Source organism: Dendrobates tinctorius, unplaced genomic scaffold (genome assembly GCF_039654945.1).
Source record: "Dendrobates tinctorius isolate UK_male_01 unplaced genomic scaffold, ASM3965494v1 ptg000215l, whole genome shotgun sequence".
NCBI classification, from domain to species: domain Eukaryota; kingdom Metazoa; phylum Chordata; class Amphibia; order Anura; family Dendrobatidae; genus Dendrobates; species Dendrobates tinctorius.
Window position 1 is genome coordinate 1,522,894 of NW_027361882.1, and position 24,015 is coordinate 1,546,908.

The window sequence follows — 24,015 nt, forward strand, 5'->3', positions numbered from 1 at the left end:
GGTGACCCCGGCCATGGGGGGGGAGGCAGCACAGTTAGGGAGTTTTAGAAAGTGGCATATGTTGATGTTGGACATTCAGCTGATGCAAAAGGCGAAATAGGTGAAGTACCAGGAAGAGGTGGACCAAAGCAAGCCATTTTTCTGTCACCCTATGTGTCATCAGGGGAAGGTGGGACAAAATCCTTGGAAACCCATGCGTGGTTCATTTTAATGAAGGTTAGATCATCCACATTTTGGGTTGACAGACGGGTCCTTTTTTCTGTCAGGATTGATCCAGCTGCATTGAAGACTCTTTCCGATAGCACACTTGCAGCTGGGCAAGCGAGCTCCTGTAAGGCATATTGGGCCAATTCAGGCCAGGTGTCCAGTTTAGCGGCCCAATAGTCAAAGGGGAATGACCTGTGTGGGAGAACATCGATATGGGAGGAAAAGTAGTTTGTAACCATAGTTGACAACTGCTGTCTCCTGTCACTTTCCATCGATGCAGTATTACCAGTTGTGTGAGCGGTATTTGAAAAATCAGTCCACAACATTGTCATGAAACCCCTGTCTCCAACGCCCCTTCTGCTGTGTGCACCACGAACACCTCTGCCAAGCTGCCCCCGGCCCGTACGGCTCGTGTGAGAACCATCACCGCTGCTGTGTGCTGGGAATGCCTCAAGCAACCGATTTACCAGAGTTGCTTGTTTATTAGCCAATATTAGGTCAAGGTTCTCCTGTGGCATGATGTTTTGTAATTTGCCTTTATAGCGTGTATCCAGGATGCTGGCCAACCAGTAGTCGTCATCGTTCATCATTTTGGCAATGCGGGGGTCCCTTTTTAGGATCCGCAAGGCATAATCTGACATGTGGGCCAATGTTCCCGGTGTCAATGATGCACTGCGAGTGCTGGGTGGAGGAGCACTTTCTGGCAAATCCACATCCCTCCAGTCACGCACAAACCCTGTACCAGACCTTGCCACGCCAACATTTTCACTTGCCCCACGAGATGCATCCTCCTCCCCTAAGTAATCATCCCCATCATCCTCCTCCTCCTCCTCTTCTTCCTCCACCTCGTCCAGGAGAGGTCCCTGAGCAGACAATGGCTGAATGTCATCAAGGATTCCCTCCTCCTCTTCCTCCTCATCAACATTGGCTGCAGACGCCTGCTCCTTAAGGTGCGTCAAAGTTTGCATGAGCAGACGCATAAGTGGGATGCTCATGCTTAGGATGGCGTCGTCTGCGCTTACCAGCCGTGTGCATTCCTCAAAACACTGAAGGATTTTACAAAGGTCTTTCAGCTTCGACCACTGCACGCCTGTCAACTCCATGTCTGCTCTCAAAGTGCCTGGCCGTGTATCCTCCCACAAATGCATTATGGCCTGCCTCTGCTCGCACAGCCGCTCCACCATGTGCAGGGTGGAGTTCCACCTTGTTGCAATGTCGATAATGAGGCGGTGGTTGGGAAGGTGGAGCAATCGTTGCAGCTTCTGCATACGAACGGAGTGTACAGGCGACCGGCGGATGTGCGCGCACAGTCTTCGCACCTTCTGGAGCAGGGCTGTTAACTCCGGATAATTTTTGAGGAAGCACTGCACCACCAGGTTCAAGGTGTGAGCCAAGCAAGGTATGTGGCTGAGTTTTGAAAGGGCTATGGCTGCCACAAAATTACGGCCGTTATCACTAACTACCTTGCCTGCCTCAAGATGTACACTGCCCAGCCATGACTCAGTTTGTCGCTTCAAGTACTCGGCCAGCACCTCGGCGGTGTGTCTGTCGCCCAAACACATCATCTGCAACACAGCCTGCTGACGCTTTCCACTAGCTGCTCGATAGGAGGACACATCGTGTGCAACAGTGGCAGCTGCAGATGGAGTGCTCGTACGACTGCGCTCTGTGGACGAGCTTTCGCTTCTGGAGGAGGAGGAGGAGGGTCGAACGCCTACAGCCAACTGTTTCCTATACCGTGGGCTAGGCAGCACTGTCCCACCACCGCTGTCCCCTGTGGACCCTGCATCCACCACATTAACCCAGTGCGCAGTGATGGACACGTAATGGCCCTGGCCATGCCGACTGGACCATGCATCAGTTGTGAGGTGCACCTTTCCTCTCACTGACTGCTTGAGTGCATGGACAATGCGGTCTTTCACATGATGGTGGAGGGCTGGGATGGCTTTGCGAGAGAAGAAGTGGCGACTGGGTAGGTCATAGCGTGGTACTGCATAGGCCATGAGTTCGCGGAAAGCTGTGCTTTCCACCAACCGAAAGGGCATCATCTCAAACGAGATTAGTTTGGCAATGTGGGCGTTCAAACCCAGTGTACGTGGATGAGAGACTGAGTACTTTCTTGACCTACTCATAGTGTCTGGGAGGGTGAGCTGGACTTGAGAGCTGCATATGGTGGAAGTAGCGGTGGACAGGGCGGACTGAGAGAGGGTTGATGATGGTGATGGAGTTGGTGTTCTTTCTGATGGCCTAGAATCAGTCTTTCGTTGATATAACAGTGGGATTCCCTGACTGCTGTGGTCTTGCAACGACACCTCAACATTTGCTGCTGTGCTAACCGGTGGGCTTACAGTGGGGGAAACAATGTAGCGTTGCTGACTACCTTCATTGTGATCAGTTGCACATGTGGCACTTGAGGTTTGGTGTTGTGTCCACGCTTGCAAGTGCATGCTGGTTAAATGTCTAAGCATGCAACTGGTATTCAAATTTTTCAGATTTTTCCCTCGGCTAAAGGTCTTTGCGCACTTCTTACAGATAACCTTGGCCTGATCATGAGGATTTTGTTCAAAAAAGTGCCACACTGCACTCTTCCTACTTTGGCAGACATTTTGCGGCCTAGCACGCTGTGATCTTTTGACCCTCTGGACAAGCTGTCCAGCAACTCTTTTGATGTTTGGAACCTGTCTTTGGAGTGCTCCGGGCCTCCCAGATAACAGCTGTTGCGATGTCGATGTCTGCTGTGGATGCTCCTCATCTGAGCTATTGGAAGCAGCACCCTCTTCCCCCAATGGATGCCAATCTGGGTCAACAACTGGGTCATCCATCACCTCCTCTTCTATGTCATGTGCACCTTTCTCTGTGTCACCGTGTATGGTGGTATAGTGTGCGGGAAGGGGCACCTGAGTCTCATCAGGGTCAGAATCTGGCTCTGTACACTGCGAGGACAATGTAGTGCTCTGAGTGAATGTACCAGCAGAATCATCCATCAGCGGCTGTGCATCAGTGCACTCCATGTCAGATTCATCTTGGCCTGGGTAATTCACCATTTCACTTGATAATCCAGGCATGGTATGTGAAAACAGCTCCATGGAGTAATCAGTAGTATGGCCTGCGTCATCCTTCAATCTTTTTTGGGGTGAAGGACACAAGGAAAGGTGTGGTTCATGAACATGAGCCTCCAATGACGACTCAGTGCTTTTACTTTTTACAACTGAAGAAGAGGAGGCAATAGAGCTGGAGGCTGAGTCAGCAATGTAAGACAAAACTTTTTCCTGATGCTCTGCCTTTAAAAGCGGTTTGCCAACTCCTAGAAAACTAAGCGTTCGAGGCCTTATGTAGCCAGACGATGACGCAGGGTCAGCACCTCCTGCATTCGGTCCTATTTTGCTCTTGCCACTACCATCAGATCCACCACCAACACCATCATTACCAGCTGCCAACCCCCGCCCAATTCCACGGCCTCTTCCACCAGCCTTCCTCATTTTTGGTAGAAATGTAGACAAAATCCAACAAACTATATAGTAATGTAAAACAAGGTACAAGGTGTCTATAGGACAGGGGAGATTTAGAATTTCTGCACACACTTGTGGACAGTGGACACTTTTGGATTGTGTGAGGCCCACTGATATCTGAGCGCTATGTGACACGCTCGATGGCACAGCTGCCTGTGACCAAAGTGACGAGAGGATAATGGAGATTTTGAATCTCTGCGCACACTTTTGGACACTGGACACTTGTGGATTGTGTGAGGCCCACTGATATCTGAGCGCTATGTGACACGCTCGATGGCACAGCTGCCTGTGACAAAAGTGACGAGAGGATAATGGAGATTTTGAATCTCTGCGCACACTTTTGGACACTGGACACTTGTGGATTGTGTGAGGCCCACTGATATCTGAGCGCTATGTGACAGGCTCGATGGCACAGCTGCCTGTGACAAAAGTGACGAGAGGATAATGGAGATTTTGAATCTCTGCGCACACTTTTGGACACTGGACACTTGTGGATTGTGTGAGGCCCACTGATATCTGAGCGCTATGTGACAGGCTCGATGGCACAGCTGTGACCAAAGTGACGAGAGGATAATGGAGATTTTGAATCTCTGCGCACACTTTTGGACACTGGACACTTGTGGATTGTGTGAGGCCCACTGATATCTGAGCGCTATGTGACACGCTCGATGGCACAGCTGCCTGTGACCAAAGTGACGAGAGGATAATGGAGATTTTGAATCTCTGCGCACACTTTTGGACACTGGACACTTGTGGATTGTGTGAGGCCCACTGATATCTGAGCGCTATGTGACACGCTCGATGGCACAGCTGCCTGTGACCAAAGTGACGAGAGGATAATGGAGATTTTGAATCTCTGCGCACACTTTTGGACACTGGACACTTGTGGATTGTGTGAGGCCCACTGATATCTGAGCGCTATGTGACAGGCTCGATGGCACAGCTGCCTGTGACCAAAGTGACGAGAGGATAATGGAGATTTTGAATCTCTGCGCACACTTTTGGACACTGGACACTTGTGGATTGTGTGAGGCCCACTGATATCTGAGCGCTATGTGACACGCTCGATGGCACAGCTGCCTGTGACCAAAGTGACGAGAGGATAATGGAGATTTTGAATCTCTACGCACACTTTTGGACACTGGACACTTGTGGATTGTGTGAGGCCCACTGATATCTGAGCGCTATGTGACAGGCTCGATGGCACAGCTGCCTGTGACCAAAGTGACGAGAGGATAATGGAGATTTTGAATCTCTGCGCACACTTTTGGACACTGGACACTTGTGGATTGTGTGAGGCCCACTGATATCTGAGCGCTATGTGACACGCTCGATGGCACAGCTGTGACAAAAGTGACTAGAGGATAAGGGAGATTGGATTGCTTTTAAAAAAGCAGTTTGCGGAGCAGTGGGTAAACAGCAATGCCAGCGTGTCAGGAAGCCTTAAAAGGCAGCCCAACAACCAACACCACTGATACACCACAATATAGCCTCCCCTTGCACTGCACACACAGTGACTTGTGTGTTGTGCAGGCCAAATCGCTAGCAGCAGAAGCAGTTTTTTTGTCTTCTTCCCTGCCTAACGCTCTCCCTACAGAATCAGCAGCAACCTCTCCCTATACTAAGATCGGCAGAAGTAAGATGGCGGTCGGCGTGCACGCCCTTTTATACCCCCTGTGACGCCCACCAAAGCAAGCCAATCACTTGCATGCCCTTCTGAAAGATGGTGGTGACCCGTGCCTAGGTCATCACGTTGCCCACAGTGTCCGTGGATCCTGATTGGCTGAAAAAGAGCGCAAAACAAACTTTTGAAACGCGACTTTGGCGCGTAAATCGCCGACCTCGTGGCCGACCTCATCCTAGGGTCGGGTTTCGTTTCATGAAACCTGACTTTGCCAAAAGTCGGCGACTTTTGAATTTTTTCGACCCGTTTCGCTCAACTCTAATCGTAAGGCCTTCCATTGTGATGGCTTTCCAAAACAAGAGAGGCTCCGTTACATGGTAATGTATCCATTGTGGTTTCCACGCTTTTACTTGCACACTCTGTGGCGGGGCGCTCTGTCCAACAGTATTCAATAGGTCTAAGCCTAAATTAAACCATAACTTAATTTTCATAGATTTTTTTCATCGACTGACTAAATCTTGTGAGCAGACAACACAAGGCTTTGTGGTTCTGTGCTCTCGGTCTTAATGCATGGGACAATTGATATTTCAGGGTATAACCAGTTTGCATTTACTGGATTGCTGCAAACGTCTAATTTTAAGTCCCATGTAATGTCTATGTATGCCTTCTAGAAATCTATACTCATACTGAAAATAGTTTGCACAGTTTTTGTTTCTTTTTTTCATTTTGATGAACATTATTTTTGCATTCTATACATATTTTTTAAAACATTGTGCTTTGTAAGAGCTTATTGATAAAAAAAAGAAAATGAAAAAAGAATCAGATTTTAAATCTGGCTACTGGAGCATAAAAAATATTCTCCCATTGCCTGCTTACTGCACCTGACTTTTCCGCTTTGTTGTGTTGACTGAGATCGAGTCAGCAGTCATCTCATTATCATTAGAGATCAGGGTCATCATAGTTATCTCATTATTATTAAAGGCAGAGTCAGTAGTCATCTTATTATCCTTTGTGGGAAGAATCATCAGATTAATTCAATTAATTTTAGGGGGTGAGATCAGAAGAGTCATGTCAACAACAGCAGTCATCTCATTTTCATTGGAGGGCAGGGTCAGCAGAGTCATCTCATTATCATTAGAGGGCAAGGTCAGCAGAGTCATCTCATTATTATTAGCGAGCAGGGTCACCAGAGTCATCTCATTATCATTAGAGAGCAGGGTCAGCAGAGTCATCTCATTTTCATTAGAGAGCAGGGTCAGCAGAATCATCTCATTATCATTAGAGGGATGGATAAGGAGTGTCATCTCAACATTAGAGGGCAGGGTCAGCAGAGTCATCTGATTATCAATAGAGGGAGCAGTCTGCAGTCATATCATTATTATAGGGTGGGGTCAATAGAGTCATCTGATGATCATTACAGATTGTGGTCAGCAGAGTTATTTCCTTTTCATTATTAGAGTCCATAGAGGGCAGGGCCTGCAATCATCTTATTATTATTACAGGGCAGGATCAGTAGAGTCAAATCATTATTATTAGAGATCAGAGTCAGTAGGGTTATCTAATCATTTGAGGGATTTTTCTGCAGTCATCTCATTATCATTAGAGTCCAGGGTCAATAGAGTAAGCTCATTAATACTAGTGTGCAGGGTCAATAGGGTCATCCAAATATCATTAGAAGGGCAGTCTGCAGTCATTTCATTATCATTAGAGGGCAGGGTCAGCAGCGTAATCTCATTATAGAGGTGGTGAATTGCAGTCATCTCATTATTACTAGAGGGCAGGGTCAGCAAAGTCATCTCATTATCATTAGAGGGCAGCATCATTAGGGTCATCCAAATATCATTAGATGGGCAGTCTGCAGTCATCTCTATCATCTATCAGTAATTAGAAAGCAATCCTGACACTTGCTGACAAATAATATTAGTTGGTTCAACTGATGGCCTATAAAAAGATCTCTCATTACCAAGGTGCCACACAAGAAACAACTCAGGATGGGAAAAACCAGTATCTCAATACCTTTGCAACCTTATTGAGGAAAAACATACTAATGGCTTTGGTTACAGAAGAATTTCTAAGCTACGGAAGGTTCCAGCGAGCACTGTTGTGGCTATAATCCAGAATTGAAAAGAACATCATTTCACCATAAACCGACCATGACCAGGTTCTCCTCACAAGATTTCAGACAGAGGAGTGAAAAGAATTATCAGAACAATTATCCATGATCCAAAGTACACCAGAGTAGAGCTACAGAAGGACCTGGAAGAAGCAGGTACAAGTGTTTCAAAGAAAGCTATAAGTAATGCACTCAACCTCCATGGCCTGTATGGACGCTCACCACACAAGTCTCTGATGCTAAGCAAATAACATGTTCAAGCAAAATTGAACTCTTTGCCATAATACACACTGTGCTTGGAGGTCAAAAGGCACTGCATATCATCCCAAAAATACCACACCAACAGTGACATTTGGAGATGGGAATGTCATGATGTTGGGCTATTTTTCAGCATACGGCACTGGCAAACTTCATGAAATTGAAGGAAGGATGAATTAACAAATATACTGAGACATTCTTGATAAAAATCTGCTTCCATCTACTGGGATGATCAAGACATAAGGAGGGTGGACATTTCAGCAAGACAATGATCCCAAACACACAGCCAAGAAAACTCTCAACTGGTTTCAGAGGAAGAAAACAGCCGAGCCAATCACCGGACCTGAAACCAATACAAAATATGTAGAAGGAACTAAAGCTCACAGTTCATAGAAGGATCTCACGGAAGCTTCAGGATGTGAAGAGTGTTTGTGTGGAAGAAGGAGCCAAAATCACACTTGAGCAATGCCTGTGACTAGTTTCTCCATACAGTAGGTGTCTTAAAGATAAATCACCAACAAAGGCTTTAGTGCGAAGTACTAAATAAATTTCAGTAAGTGTGGTTCAATAGTTTTTCCAGTGACATCTCATTGTTACACATGATTTAATTTATGGATATCTATGATTTGATTTCTTTGCCTGTGCGAATTGGTTGCTGCCAATACCTGGTACAAATTTCATGTCGGTAGAACCTTTAGAAATAGATTTACTTAGAAAATTGGTGACGTCACTTGTTCAATACTTATTCCACCAGCTGTATATATATATATATATAATCTTTTCTGTATAGAGTTCTGTTTTTTGTCTTGCAGTGTTCATGTGTTTTTATGTCCTTTTGTATCCTTGAGCACATTGCCTTCCTTTTAATGACACGGAGCCGCAGAGAAGCAATTCCACATAGGAAATACAGTTGTTTATGGTGTTGGATTAAACATTGAGAACACAAGAACAGAAACACTAATCTACAATATATCTCTCCTGTTGCGATCGCTCACTTTGCCACAAAGATAAGTCACAAATTCTACCAGATTTGCATTTATATTGGGAATTGCGCTGAACAAGGGGCTCTCTGTTCAGATTCATGCCAACAGTCCTAAAGCCTTTCAGTCCGGGAGAAAGCCAAGCTCTGTATTATGGAAGCAAATGGTAGTGCGGGCAATAAAATCGGCCAATGTGAGATGTTTCTGGGACTCCTGTAAATCTTTTTTATGCTCCTTTTTATTGTTCTTTCATTTTTCATCTTTCTTCGTTTGCAACCTGCGCCGTACTAGTACTGCGCTCCTGCGCAGGTTGCATACCTTTGATGTGAGCTCCGGCGCAGGTCGCCCCCTGTTGTGCCTTGTATTTGTGTACGCTGCTTAGAGGAATGAGGATCATCACAATGGCATCTTTAGCTCAAACATTGGGCAAGGTGATTATGTACCGTGTCTTTATTCAGTAGGTCACAATTATAGAGGTTGACCCAGTCTGCTACTGAAACAATGCTGCTTTGGTCTATGCCTGTCTGTTTTTCACTTTTTAAGTGGCATCCACCCCAGCACCGCTGCTCCAGTGGCCGTCCGCAGGTCTGTATTGGCCTCACCATTCTAGTCCAAGTACCACTGCTAAGGCCATTGATTGGCTGCAGGGGTCAAGTGTCTATGAGTGGTAGAGATTTACATAAAGTCACTTTGGCGGTGACCATTGCTCGGTAGCACTTAAGCAGAGTTTTACCTTTGTAAAATTGCTCCAAACTGTTGGGTCTGTCTGTTGTAAAGTGCAATCTGTCTCTAGCAGCCGATAAGCCGAGATAAATTAATTACAGGAAATGATGTTAGGGCTTTTTTTTTTCTCTTTAGTAATTAAGGACAGGTTTTTCATTGTTTACAGGCGATGTAGGAGGGTTTTAGTCTGTACAGAGGAAAGGGGGATGGATTTTTTTGTTGTTGTCAAACTAGATAAATACATAACAGAGAGGCGGGCTTCCAATTCAGGAAGGAAAGCCAATAGACATTGTGCGCTCGTCACACCGTCAAAAGGACGCATGTGCCGCAAAATGCATACCTGCGCACGGCCTGCGTCCCCAATGCTAAAGATAGGGGATGCAGGTCGTATGCAGCGTCCTGCGCCCATAGGCGGAGCTAACCAGAAGAGGCGTGGCAGGGACGGAGCTTAGCGGTGGCCGTGCGCAGACCGACGCAGGTCTGTGAAACGCCAATGTGAAACCAGCCTAAGACCACAAGAAAATTTGTGTTAAACCTCAGAATTTCAATTTTATCTGGAATTGATCGAGGAAATGTATAAATAAAGGTTGAAGCAAAATTTGTTATGTCCAAGGAAAGAGTGTTACTAAGCCTGGTGGAACGTACAGTCTGGGGGTCATACAGAGGCACGCACCTGCTAACAAAAGCAAACCTAAGATGGATACAAGCAGGTGTAAATTTTTACCTTAATTTTTGATAATTTTTAGTGTCAGTTATTGTAGGTCAGTCGGCCTCCAACCTCTCTAGAAATGTTTGAAAAGTGGCAGGAGAAGCACAACATTCTGGAAAAAGTCCCACAATTTGATCTAATTTGTTATCAACAAAATTTTAGATTTTTTTTTTTTAATTTGAAAATTGCCATCAATTCTTCTCTTGTGTCAATGATCAACGTGCTGTAATATCACTAAGTATCTCTGCGGTATGATTTCTATTTTCACACGGGGAATTCATAGCTGCTTCTTATCTGCATTGTGATTACTCACAATAGTCACCGGACCACAAAAATAATCCCTAATATGGCCGACAGGAAGTGGCAGGAAGTCATCTTCTGTCAACTCCCAGAGGCCGGAGAGTTCGGGAGCAATAACGACAGAAATGAATATTTACTACTTAGATTCAGGAGATCAAGAGTTTTTATCTTTGACCGGAAATATTTTCGGAATTTGCTGTCTCAAAGGCTTTGGTGGCACAACAACTTTTCAATTTGGATCTCGGCAATAGTCAACTAATCTTCACTGGTTCAGATCCTTGAGTCAAAATGCCTATTTTTTAGAAGCACAGCAGTTCATGAAGTCAATTATCGTTATGGTAGGATTGGGTTATGTGTCAAACTGAGCAGAATATGAGCCACTGATGGTCATCCATCTAGTTCCTAAAAAAAGTCCCAAGGGAGAACCTTTTATATGTTGTCCATATACTCGAATATATATGGAAAATTTGCCAATTTTCTGAGACAACCCTCTGGGAAACTGGTCAATGTGATCCCTTCTGCCAAAATCTTTTTCCATGCCAGGAAACCTTTATAACGAAGGTTTGGGGTTGCACCTATGAGATTTCCCGATTCCATCGAGAGTGACGGAAACTTCCCCAATTTGTAGGAGCCTCCAGGAGGTTCCAGATGAGTTGACGAGCATTGTATATGGGCAGGAATAGTGTTTGTGACACAATCCTTAAGGACCCCACCCATGTTGCGGGTTGCGGATTGCATGGTGCTGTTGTAGACACAACCACGGGAGGCACGAGAGTTCTCCAACCATCGTGTTAAACTGGAGAATACAAACGTAAATCTAATTGGGGGGTTGCCTTTATTTAGGCATTAGCCCTTCAGAAATAATTTGAAAGTGTCTAAAAGTCTACCTCCTCACTACTCATAATGGGAATTAATGGACTAGAATCATAGAATCATAGAATCGTAGAGTTGGATGGGACCTCCTGGGCCATCTGGTCCAACCCCCTGCTCAAAGCAGGATTCGCTAAATCATCCCAGTCAGATGTCTGTCCAGCCTCTGTTTGAAGACTTCCATTGAAGGAGAACTCACCACTTCTCGTGGCCGCCTGTTCCACTCATTGATCACTCTAACTGTCAAAAAGTTTTTTCTAATATCTAATCTGTGTCTCCTCCCATTCAGTTTCATCCCATTGCTTCTAGTCTTTCCTTGTGCAAATGAGAATAAAGATGATCCTTCTACAATGTGACAGCCCTTTAGATATTTGTAGACAGCTATTAAGTCTCCCCTCAGTCTTCTCTTTTGCAAACTAAACATTCCCAAATCCTGCAACCTTTCCTCATAAGACAGGGTTTGCAGACCGGTCACCATTCTGGTCGCTCTTTTCTGAACTTGCTCCAGTTTGTTGATGTCTTTTTAAAATGTGGTGCCCAAAACTGGACACAATATTCCAGATGAGGTCTGACCAAAGAGGAGTAGAGGGAAATAATGACTTCACGTGATCTAGACTGTATGCTTCTGTTAATACATCCTAGAATTGCATTTGTCTTTTTTGCTGCTGTATCACACTGTTGACTCATATTCAGTCTGTGATCTATTAGTATACCCAAGTCTTTTTCACATGTGCTGTCACTTAGCCCTATTCCTCCCATTCTGTATATGCTTTTTTTCATTTTTATTGCCCAAATGTAGTACTTTGCATTTTTCCCCTGTTAAAAAAAAGAAGTTCCCCTTTAGTTAGGAGGAACATAGGAAAATCTCTAAGTGTCGTCTAGGGTGAGAAAAATATGGCTACCCTAATAAAAAAAAAGGAAAACGAGTTGTGTGTGGAATTGCCGCTAAGTTTTATTCATTTTATTGAAGCGGAGCTGCAGTACCACACACAACCTGTTGAACAGTGTGGCGCTGTTTACGAGAAAAAGCATCCATGTTTTTCTAAACTTCTTCAACTCTCCCCTTGAATTAAGACATTTTTGGAAATTGGTGGCAGCTGATGAATATGCCAACAGGCTGATGAGGAACGTGCTGCAGACTGACGGTGACGTGGCAGAATTCTCATCAGCGCTATTGCTCTTTCATGTAGCTGTATTATTTAGCCTATATTAGCATGCAACCTTCTCGGCTCCAGCTGTTTGTGTGTTTTTTTTTATACACAGCCTCTTAAACAATTAACTTTGCAATTAAGCTTAATTATAGTGAATAGCAGATGAAAGTGTCCTATCTCCTGACTGCACATTTACCAGCGAAGCCGGGCCAGGGAGATGAATGCAGTCATTTATGGAGACTATGGAGGCAATTGTCGGGTCAGCCACTTCAAATCGAGGACATGGAAAATCCATTCTGCATCGCTGATCTACAGTGGGATCACATAGACAAACAACAGATGAATAGAAGCCTTCCCTTTATAGAATGCAGATGAGACCCCTATATACAGACTACTGCTTTATGGCTATCATCCAGGGGGCACAGCACTATTGGATCCTTATTGTAGGGGTAGGGCGACCTGACATTGTAGGCAGTGGCGGAACTAGAGTCAAACTTGGACCTGGACAACCCCTACATGTTGGCCAGATGTATGGCCCCTTATAGTGTTCTAAATCCTATAAAAACATACGTGTTCATCCCCCCTTCATTATGTAGTAATGTCCCCCATCCTGGGCCCCTTACATTTATATATTTTAGTCCATCATCAGTCCCTTTTAGGTACATATGTCCCCCATCCTGGCATACAGTATATGTCCTTCAATTTTGATATATATATATATCTGTTATACTGGGTCCCTTCCTGCCATATAAGTCCGCCATGTTTATATACCTGTCCCCCATCCCGGTGTATATGTTCCCAATTCCGGTATATATACCCTCCTTCCGGGTATATATAATAATAATAATTTTATTTCTATAGCGCCAACATATTTCGCAGCACTTTACATTTTAGAGGGGACTTGTACAGACAATAAGAGACATTACAGCATAACAATAATCACATATATCAACAGATACCAAAAGGAATGATTGTCCTGCTCACAAGCTTACAATCTATGAGTATGCCCCCCATCCTGGTATATATGTCCCTTATCCTGGTATATATGCCCCCATCCTGGTATATATGTCCCCCATCCTGGTATATATGTCCCTTATCCTGGTATATATCCCCCATCCTGGTATATATGTCCCCCATCCTGGTATATATGTCCCTTATCCTGGTATATATGTCCCCCATCCTGGTATATATCCCCCATCCTGGAATATATGTCCCCCATCCTGGTATATATGTCCCCCATCCTGGTATATATATCCCCCATCCTGGTATATATGCCCCCCATCCTGGTATATATGTCCCCCATCCTGGTATATATGTCCCCCATCCTGGTATATATGTCCCCTATCCTGGTATATGTCCCCCATCCTGGTATATATGTCCCCCATCCTGGTATATATGTCCCCCATCCTGGTATATATCCCCCATCCTGGTATATATCCCCATCCTGGTATATATGCCCCCCATCCTGGTATATATCCCCCATCCTGGAATATATGTCCCCCATCCTGGAATATATGTCCCCCATCCTGGTATATATGTCCCCCATCCTGGTATATATGTCCCCCATCCTGGTATATATATCCCCCATCCTGGTATATATGTCCCCCATCCTGGTATATATGCCCCCCATCCTGGTATATATGTCCCCCATCCTGGAATATATGTCCCCCATCCTGGTATATATGTCCCCCATCCTGGTATATATGTCCCCCATCCTGGAATATATGTCCCCCATCCTGGTATATATGTCCCCCATCCTGGTATATATATCCCCCATCCTGGTATATATGCCCCCCATCCTGGTATATATGTCCCCCATCCTGGTATATATGTCCCCCATCCTGGTATATATGTCCCCTATCCTGGTATATGTCCCCCATCCTGGTATATATGTCCCCCATCCTGGTATATATCCCCCATCCTGGTATATATCCCCCATCCTGGTATATATGCCCCCCATCCTGGTATATATCCCCCATCCTGGAATATATGTCCCCCATCCTGGAATATATGTCCCCCATCCTGGTATATATGTCCCCCATCCTGGTATATATGTCCCCCATCCTGGTATATATATCCCCCATCCTGGAATATATGTCCCCCATCCTGGTATATATGTCCCCCATCCTGGTATATATGTCCCCCATCCTGGTATATATCCCCCATCCTGGTATATATGCCCCCCATCCTGGTATATATCCCCCATCCTGGAATATATGCCCCCCATCCCAGTATATATCCCCCATCCAGGTATATATATCCCACATCCTGGTATATATGTCCCCCATCCTGGTATATATGTCCCCCATCCTGGTATATATGTACCCCATCCTGGTATATGCCCCCCATCCTGGTATATTTGCCCCCCATCCTGGTATATACACTCACTGGCCACTTTATTAGGTACACCTGTCCAACTGTGTGTTAAGACTTAATTTCTAATCAGCCAATCACATGGCGGCAACTCAGTGCATTTAGGCATGTAGACATGGTCAAGACAATCTCCTGCAGTTCAAACCGAGCATCAGTATGGGGAAGAAAGGTGATTTGAGTGCCTTTGAACGTGGCATGATTGTTGGTGCCAGAAGGGCTGGTCTGAGTATTTCAGAAACTGCTGATCTACTGGGATTTTCACGCACAACCATCTCTAGGGTTTACAGAGAATGGTCCGAAAAAGAAAAAAAATCCAGTGAGCGGCAGTTCTGTGGCCGGAAATGCCTTGTTGATGCGAGAGGTCAGAGGAGAATGGGCAGACTGGTTCGAGCTGATAGAAAGGCAACAGTGACTCAAATTGCCACCCGTTACAACCAAGGTAGGCAGAAGAGCATCTCTGAACGCACAGTGCGTCGAACTTTGAGGCAGATGGGCTACAGCAGCAGAAGACCACACTGGGTACCACTCCTCTCAGCTAAGAACAGGAAACTGAGGCTACAATTTGCACAAGCTCATCGAAATTGGACAGTAGAAGATTGGAAAAACGTTGCCTGGTCTGATGAGTCTCGATTTCTGCTGCGACATTCGGATGGTAGGGTCAGAATTTGGCGTAAACAACATGAAAGCATGGATCCATCCTGCCTTGTATCAACGGTTCAGGCTGGTGGTGGTGGTGTCATGGTGTGGGGAATTTTTTCTGGGCACTCTTTGGGCCCCTTGGTACCAATTGAGCATCGTTGCAACGCCACAGCCTACCTGAGTATTGTTGCTGACCATGTCCATCCCTTTATGACCACAATGTACCCAACATCTGATGGCTACTTTCAGCAGCATAATGCGCCATGTCATAAAGCTCGAATCATCTCAGATTGGTTTCTTGAACATGACAATGAGTTCACTGTACTCAAATGGCCTCCTCAGTCACCAGATCTCAATCCAATAGAGCATCTTTGGGATGTGGTGGAACGGGAGATTCGCATCAGGGATGTGCAGCCGACAAATCTGCGCCAACTGTGTGATGCCATCATGTCAATATGGTCCAAAATCTCTGAGGAATGCTTCCAGCACCTTGTTGAATCTCTGCCACGAAGAATTGAGGCAGTTCTGAAGGCAAAAGGGGGTCCAACCCGTTACTAGCATGGTGTACCTAATAAAGTGGCCAGTGAGTGTATGTCTCCCATCCTGGTATATCCCTCCATCCCAGTATATATGTCCCTTATCATGGTATATACCCTCCATCCTGGTATATACCCCCATCCTGGTATATGGCCCCAATATTGATATATATGTCCCCCATCCTGGTATATATATCCCCCATCCTGGTATATATATCCCACATCCTGGTATATATGTCCCCCATCCTGGTATATATGTCCCCCATCCTGGTATATGCCCCCCATCCTGGTATATTTGCACCACATCCTGGTATATATGTCTCCCATCCTGGTATATCCCTCCATCCTGGTATATATGTCCCTTATCATGGTATATACCCCCCATCCTGGTATATACCCCCCCATCCTGGTATATGGCCCCAATACTGATATATATGTCCCCCATCCTGGTATATCCCCCCATCCTGGTATATATATATCCCCCATCCTGGTATATATGTCTCCCATCCTGGTATATATCCCCCATCCTGGTATATATGCCTCCCATCCTGGTATATATATGTCCCCTATCCTGGGCCCCTTTCTGGCATTTATGTCATCAATTCTGTCTCTGCATAAAAAAAATCCATTCCTCTCCCCTTCATCCACTCCCCTCAACATGCAAGTATCCTCTTCTGTAGCCAGTCCTAGGCAGCTGACAGGCATTAGGGATGAGCGAGTACTAAAGTATTGGGACTCGCTATACTCGTACCGAGTATACCCTAATACTCAGGTATTCGGTACGAATAGCGAGTCCAATGATAGTCAATGGAAAATGTGAGTAATTGTCTGCTGGACCCGACAAAGCGGTCTGGGGGCCGAGGAAAAGGGTAAAAAATGCGTATGTTAAAAAATGTATGCTGTAAACAAATGTATATAACATGGGGGCACCTGGACAGGGGCTGCACGATCGGTTTTACACCACTGCTTCACTAGAATGTACAAGCACTCTTTGAAGTCCTGTGGTTTTTTGCCGACTGAGCGGGACTCGTACGCCACTTACGCAGTGCCAGTGTTATATCAGAAGTGCCGTAAGAGAGAGTGATGATGGAGGCAATCTACTGACAGCTAAGTGTGTAAGTGGTGTAAGGAGAGCAATCTGCCCTAGGGGCTGTGTTATGGCTAATGCAGGAAGAAGCCACCCATCATCATCACCACAAGGGATTCACAATAAGAAAGCTTGGACTACTGTCCTTGTTGTGCCACTGCCCAACGTGTAGGCATAGACAAAATGTCTTCAAAACCTTAGCCCTAGGGGCTGTATCATGGTTGATGAAGGAAGCAAGGCAGGTCTGAAGGGCCAAACAATTATGATAAAGCCAGGACTACTAGCATAGAGGTGGCTGTGCCCAGTGTCCAGGCATAGCCATAGTGTCTCCAAAAATTAGCCCAAGGGGCTGTATCATAGTTGATGAAGTACGTAAGACAGGTCTGAAGGGCCAAACAATTATGATGAAGCAACTAGGACTACTAGCATAGAGGTGGCCAGTGTCTCCAAAAATTAGCCCAAGGGGCATGATACCATGGTTAATGAAGGAAGAAGGGTCTCACTCTCATCACAAGTGCCTCCGATGGGAAATATTAATTAACGTAGCATTGTTTTTAGCTTATTGACCATGAGGTACATGTGTCAGAAGCAGGATTTGAAAACATGTAAGAAGAAGAAAAGGGGCTTGTATGGGAAGGGATGGATGTGATCACCAATTTAAAAAAAGAAACGTGTTGGGTGACTTTAGGTTGGGATAATGTCATCTAGAGGGCTTAAATACTGTTGCGAAATCCAGTCCTTGTTAAATTTTATCAGAGTCAGCCTGTCTGCATTCTCTGTAGTCAACCGTGTGCGTGTATCTGTGATGATTGCCCCAGCGGCACACGCTCTGACATCACACTAGCAGCAGGGCGGGCCAGCACATCCAAGGCATAGAAGGAGAGGTCGGGCCAACTATGCAGCTTGGATACCAAGTAATTAAACAGTACAGAAGCGTCAGGAAGGACGCAGGTATGGTCACTTAGATAGTCGTTGACCATCTTGTTCAACTTCTCCCTCCTTGACATTGCTACTGTTGCAGCTAGTCCTTGGTGATGAGCCGGTTTATTGAAGATAGCCCTGTTTGTGGACATTTTACCACCACTTCTTTTGGACCTGCCTGGCGTATCTCTCCCCATTAATGCATGCTGTTGCACAGAGCTGATATCTCAGCTAGCAGTGGTGTCTGAGGGTGCTGTTGCCATCAAATGATCGACAACGGCCTTCTTGAAGGATTCCATTGTGAAACACCTTGGTGACTGCAACAGTAGCGAAGGAAGTTTGTCCTTGTTCCGTGGGTCTAGAAAGGTGGCCAACCAGTATGGTTTGCTATTGAAAATGTGGCTTACACGAGGGTCTTGGCACAGACAGTCAGATATGAAGTGTGCCATGTGTGCCAAGCTGCAAAGAGGTGAATGTTCTGTGACCCCTGAAGGAGGAACAATACCCATCCTCTCCTCAAACTGACTCTCCTCCACCTCCTCCTCTTCAGCCCACCCATGCTGGACAGACATGAAGCTGGGGTTGAAATTCCCCTCTATAGCATGAGGTGTCACCTCGGTACCACTGAAAAAGAAGTCCTCTCACTCCTCATTTTTATCATCATCTTCATCCCCCAATGTTACCTGATGATATTGGCTGGGATTGGTAGGATCACCCTTTGTGAAATCTTGCTCCATACCCAGCTGCTGGGCACGCAAAGATTTCATTTTTTGATTCTGCAGTGATTTTTTCAGCACTCATAGCATCGGGATGGTTACGCTGATAATAGCCTGATCACAGCTCACAAGCTTGGTGCAGTACTCAAAGTTATCAAGCACCTCACAAATATCAGCGATCCACACCCACTCGACAGTTGTTATGTGTCTTGGCTGAGTCTCAGTGTGACGGGCATGTTTAAGCTGGTATTCAGCAAGTGCCCTCTGCTGCTCACTTACCCTTGCCAACATATGATATGTTGAGTTCCACCGTGTTGGCATGTTGCAAATGAGTCTGTGGTTTGGCAAATTAAATTGCTTTTGAAGCACTGCAAGACCGGCAACAGCGGTTGAGGAGTGGCGGAAATGGGCGCAAATACGGCGCACCTTCTCAAGTAGGTACGGCAAGTCAGGGTATGTTTTTATAAATTTCTGCACCACTAGGTTCAGCACGTGAGCCATGCATGGCATGTGTACCAGCTTCCCGAGCTTTAAAGTCGCCACCAGGTTACGCCCATTGTCGCAGACAACCAGACCAGGTTGGAGTTGCAGTGGGGAGATCCACTGACCGGTCAATTGTTTTATTCCTTGCCACAGCTCTGCTGCAGTGTGTGGTGTTACACCAAAGCAGATCAGCTTCAGCAGAGCGTATTGCCGCTTTGCCGATGAGCTGCTGCACAGCTCCCAACTTGGGAGTGATGTGGAGGGTAATTTAGCATAGGAGGATGAGGCGGAGGAGGAGGAAGAGGGGAGACTGGATGTATATGATGAGCCGGAAACCCTGATTGAGGTTGGGCCCGCTATTCGTGGCGTGGGTAGGATATGTGTTGATGGTCCAGTTTAAAACTTTGTCCCACCCTCCACCAGGTTGAGCCAGAGTGCCGTGACAGAGATGTATCATCCCTGGCCACAAGTACTTGTCCACGTGTCTGTTGTAAGATGGACCTTCCCGGTTACGGCGTTGGTGAGAGCACGCTTTAGATTGTTTAAGACGTGCTGGTGTAACGCGGGGACAGCACTCCCGGAAAAATAGTGCTGGCTGGGAACCGAGTATCATGGGGCAGCCACAGCCAAAAGATCACGAAAACACTGAGTCCCCACAAGCCTAAATGGCAACATCTTCACGGCTAGCAACTTGGCAATGTGTGCATTCAGTATTTGTGCTTGTGGGTGTGTGGCTTGGTATTTACGCCTCCTTTCATACATCTGGGGCGCGGACAATTGGACACTTTCCTGGGACAAACAAGTGGATGAGCTTGTTGTGGCCTGTGTCTGTGCAACCGCAGCTTGTGAGCAAGAGGTATGATGATCACCTGCTTCCTGCCCAGCAGATTGGTGAGGCCGTATCACAGGCGACATGGCTGTGGTTTGACCCGCAGTCGCAGACACTGATTTGGTACCCTGTTGTTCAGCCCACCGACTAGGGTGTTTGGCTACCATGTGTTTCCGCATACTGGTGGTGCTTTGGTTGCCTTTGCCCTGGCCTCTGCTCAGCTTCCTATGGCAGATGCTACAGATGACCACATTTGGTTCAGAAGGACTATCGGAAAAAAATTTCCAGACAGCGGCTGAAGGCATCCTTACCTTGACTTGGGACACAGAGAGATTGCTCTTGGCAACAGATGACACACTTAGCAATCTGCTCAAACCAGTAGCCCTTGGTGCCTTTGTTGGAGCTACATATCCGCCTTCATCCTCTGTGCTGCTGTGCTGGCTATGTGTGCCAACGGTTCAGGTCGGATCGGTGGTCTCATCATCGACCACCTCGTCGTCCATGTCATCCTCCTTCCGTGTTGATATTGGCGACTGGCCAGATGGCAACTGTGTGTCATCACCATCAGCCTCCACGTCTTCACCCGGTATATCACGTGGATGAAAGTGGCTTTCTTCTGGCCATGGGGGTTCAAATATTTGGCCATCATCAACAGACGATACCCCCTCACGTTCCTCTTCAATGTCGTGCGGTGAGTGGCCAGAGGCAATGCAAGGAAATGGATCAAACATATCCTCGGAGTGACCAAGGTTGGGGTCAAATGTTTCCTGTGACTCCTGACCCGGTGATGAACTAGGAACATGTTGAGAATAGGATGACCCACCGTTATCTGTATGGACAGTAGACTGTTTTGTCATGGACGATTGGGTGCTGCTAGAACATTTCTTTGAGGCCTTATCAGCCATCCAAGACAGTATCTGCTCTTGTTCTTCTGGCTTCCAGGCCCGTTTATGTTCCAGACCAGGAAATTTTGCCAGGAAACTAGATGCATCAACCTTCTTCGATCTCCCAGACTCTGTGCCTTGTTGGGCACCAACAACCCCACACATCCCTGTCCCTTCACAACAGCCTTTTTAGGAATTTTGGATTTTTCTGCCATAGTTGCAGATGTTCAGATGCAGATATTGGGGAACAAGGAGCAGTTAGTGCTTTGTGGAAGGTAGCACTACAGCCTAGTACTGCTTTGTGTTTAACAAACCGCACACAGCAGCAGAAATAAACTGCCCTGAGGTTTAAGGCAAAAATACGCACCCCAGACACCACACAAGACAGCGGTGCTGGCTGCGTGTCAGTTGTGCAGTAGCGTGCGTGCGTACTATTCGCTGTCTGTACACAGCACCGCAACAGCACAAATAAACTGCCCTGCAGGGGTAAATCTGACCCCAAAAAAGCTGGGAAAACGGTCACTACTCAATCCCTGACCTTATACTTTCAGCTCTGAAAAGAGCTTTTGGGTTTCACAGAGGATTTCTGGATGATTTACACCAAAAAACACAACTCTCCCTGGCAGCTGCTCACACTCTCCCTACACTAGCTGTGTTCTGCATGCAATATGCAGAAAATAGCGGCGGCAGGCAGGGCTTAGTGCCAGGCTATGATTGATGACTCATAGGAAGCTGGGCGGCCAGCCAATCATAGTAATGCCGCCCACAACCAAGAAGGGTGCGGCATTACTGTGATTGGCAACTGCTGGGCGGGAAAACCAAATAGTGCGAGGCGAGTAGTGAAATACTCACAATGACCGAGTACCGCGAGTACCGCATTACTCACCGAGTACCGAATACCCACAAATAAGCTCGCTCATCCCCAATAGGCATGCCTGCTGTGGTGACACATGACATCACTGCCATGCAATGCCAATGTCAGCTGCTGGCCTCTGATCTCAATGGACAATGGCATGTCTTGCAGTGCAGGGAGCCGGAAGGTTGCATTAACTTTCACCTGAATGTGCATCCTCGAATGCACATCCAGCTGAAGTAGGCGCTGGCATCGGTGAGCCCTCATCCCGCATGGACCCGGTAACTGTCGCATTCTCTGCAACCGTCATTGTTATGCCCCAGATTATAGGTCAATAAGACAAACTGCATCTTTCCCTTTAAGACCCTCAGTTAAGTTCAAGAAGGTATTCCAAGCTACATACTGTACACCCTCAAATACGCCCCATATTCACAGTGACCGAGCTTGTGAGCACCGCCTACTCATTGCCCACATATACATTGCCTTATGAAGAGCCAGCGAGAGCCCTGATAAATGGGGCCCCATCTAGAGAGTACACACTACACAATGCCTCATTATACAGGGCTCCAGCCCGATATACATTGTTAGATAGTGTCTAACAAACAGCAGCGTCTATGGACATACATAGCAGATATGAGATCCCAGATCATAAGTCCTAATTGCCCCCTTCCCACAAGAACTGAGGCACAAACACAGACATTGTGCCTCTACTGTAACCTCTTGGTGTTTTCATTGACTACAGTATCCCTTTCAAGGCCTCCATTAAGTTTGATGTGTCAAAAATGTGAATATGAAATCCTCCATAGTACACCCCATTAATACAATATGACTGCCATATTGCTGCTGCAAAGTATGATGCCACTGTACGATAATGCTGCCACAGAGCCCACAGCACTTTGATTCCCCCAATGTGACCCCCACATATTATAATGCTGCTTCACTGTATATCCACTGCACATTCCCCCACACACAGTATGATGTCCCCACAGTACATTCCCCCCACACATTATGATGTCCTCACAGTACATTCCCCCACACACAGTATGATGTCCCCACAGTACATTCCCCCACACACAGTATTATGTCCCCACAGTACATTCCCCCACACACAGTATGATGTCCCCACAGTACATTCCCCCACACACAGTATGATATCACCATACTACATTCCCCCACACACAGTATGATGTCCCCACAGTACATTCCCCCACACAGTATGATTTCCCCACAGTACATTCCCCCACACACAGTATGATGTCCTCACAGTACATTCCCCCACACACAGTGTGATGTCCCCACAGTACATTCCCCCACACACAGTATGATGTCCCCACAGTACATTCCCCCACACACAGTATGATGTCCTCACAGTACATTCCCCCACACACAGTGTGATGTCCCCACAGTACATTCCCCCACACACAGTATGATGTCCCCACAGTACATTCCCCCACACACAGTATGATGTCCTCACAGTACATTCCCCCACACACAGTATGATGTCCCCACAGTACATTCCCCCACACACAGTATGATGTCCCCACAGTACATTCCCCCACACACAGTATGATGTCCTCACAGTACATTCCCTCACACACAGTATGATGTCCCCACAATATATTCCCACACACACAGTATGATGTACCCACAGTAATTTCTCCCACATAGTACGATGTACCCACAGTACATTCCTCCACACACAGTATGATGTCCCCACAGTACATTCCCCCACACAGTATGATGTCCCCACAGTACATTCCCCCCACACACAGTATGATGTCCCCACAGTACATCCCCCCACACACAGTATGATGTCCCCACAGTACATTCCCCCACACACAGTATGATGTCCCCACAGTACATTCCCCCACACACAGTATGATGTACCCACAGTACACTCCCCCATATACAGTATGATGTACCCACAGTACATTCCCCCCACACACAGTATGATGTACCCACAGTACATTCCCCCCACACACAGTATGATGTCCCCACAGTACATTCCCCCACACACAGTATGATGTCCTCACAGTACATTCCCCCACACACAGTATGATGCCCCCATAGTACATTCCCCCACACACAGTATGATGTCCTCACAGTACATTCCCCTACACACAGTATGATGTCCTCACAGTACATTCCCTCACACACAGTATGATGTCCCCACAGTACATTCCCTCACACACAGTATGATGTCCCCTAGTATATTCCCCCACACACAGTATGATGTCCCCACAGTACATT

At 46.4% G+C, this 24,015-nt stretch overlaps 1 protein-coding gene across 6 annotated transcripts in view; it reads left to right on the plus strand.

Moving 5' to 3' along the window:
• The window catches only part of ADGRB1 (adhesion G protein-coupled receptor B1), a 758,475-nt gene that overhangs the window by 140,149 nt on the left and 594,311 nt on the right, over positions 1 to 24,015 (plus strand). The gene's annotated exons all lie outside the window — the stretch shown is intronic.